A 1,356-nucleotide genomic window follows, 5' to 3' on the forward strand; every position below is an offset into this window, starting at 1 on the left:
GTCAAAATGCACCAATTAAAAGACTATCAGAGTGGATAAAAAACAAGACCCACTATATGTTGTCTACAAGAAACCTATTATAAAGACACATCTAGATTAAAAGTTAATAAATGGACAAAGATATACCATGCTAATACTAGTTAAAAGAAAGTTGGAGTAACTATATTAATTTCAGAGAGAGCAGACTTCAGAGCTAGGAAAATTATCACATATAAAGTGGATATTAAAACGCAATAAAGAAGGTCATTTCTCCAAGAAGACACCAATCTTTATTGTGCATGCAACTAACAACAGAGCATCAAGGAGAAAACTGGTAGAACTACAAGGAGAAATAAATGAATCTACTATTATAATTAGCATCTTCAACATCCCTGTATCAGAAACTGGAAGATCCAGCAGGCAGAAAATCAGTAAAGACCTAGTTGAACTGAACAGCACCATCAATCAACTGAATCTAATTGACATCTATAGAATACTTCAACAACAGCAGAATACACATTCTTTTCAAGCTCACCTGGAATATTTACCAAGGTAGACCACATTGTGGGCCAGGAAGCACACCTTAACACATTTAAAAGAATAGAAATCATAAAATGTATGCTTTCAAACTACAGTGAAATTAAACTAGAAATCAATGACAATAAGAAAGCTGGAAAAATCCCAAAATGCTTGAGGTTAAACAACACACTTCTAAGTAACACAAGGGCCAAAGAAATCTTAAGAGATATTTTTAAATATTTTAACTAAATGAAAATAATAAAAATCAGAACAGAAATCGATGAAATCGAAAATAAGAAATTAATAGAGAAAATCAATGAAACTTAAAAGCTGGTTCTTTGAAAAGATCAATATAGTGATAAACTTCTACCAAGGCCAACTAAGAATAAAAGAGAGAAGACACAAATTACTAATATCAGAAATAAAATAGGACCATCACCACAATCACATAGATATTAAAAGGATGACAAAGGAATATTAGGAACAACTCAATGTCCACAACCTTGATAACCCAGATGAAATGGAACAATTCCTTGAAAGGCACAATCTGCATCTTCAAAATCTAACTCCTAAAATTCAAGAGTGAGAAAACAACTTGATTAAAAAAATTACCAAAATGTCTGAACAAACATATTACCAAAGAAGATATACAGATAGAAAATAAGCATATGAAAAGATGCTCAACATCATAGGTTATTATGGAATTTCAAATTAAAACAATTAGATACCTGTCTTGGTGTAGAATTAACCCCTGGTCGTTTGCAGAATGTAAAAGAATTTGAGACTCTACAAGAATATCCAAAGAAAAGATGTATTGAAAGTTAAAAAGAAGAGAGAAAGAGAGAGAGAGGAAGGGAG

Source organism: Hipposideros armiger, unplaced genomic scaffold (genome assembly GCF_001890085.2).
Source record: "Hipposideros armiger isolate ML-2016 unplaced genomic scaffold, ASM189008v1 scaffold_21, whole genome shotgun sequence".
NCBI classification, from domain to species: Eukaryota; Metazoa; Chordata; class Mammalia; order Chiroptera; family Hipposideridae; genus Hipposideros; species Hipposideros armiger.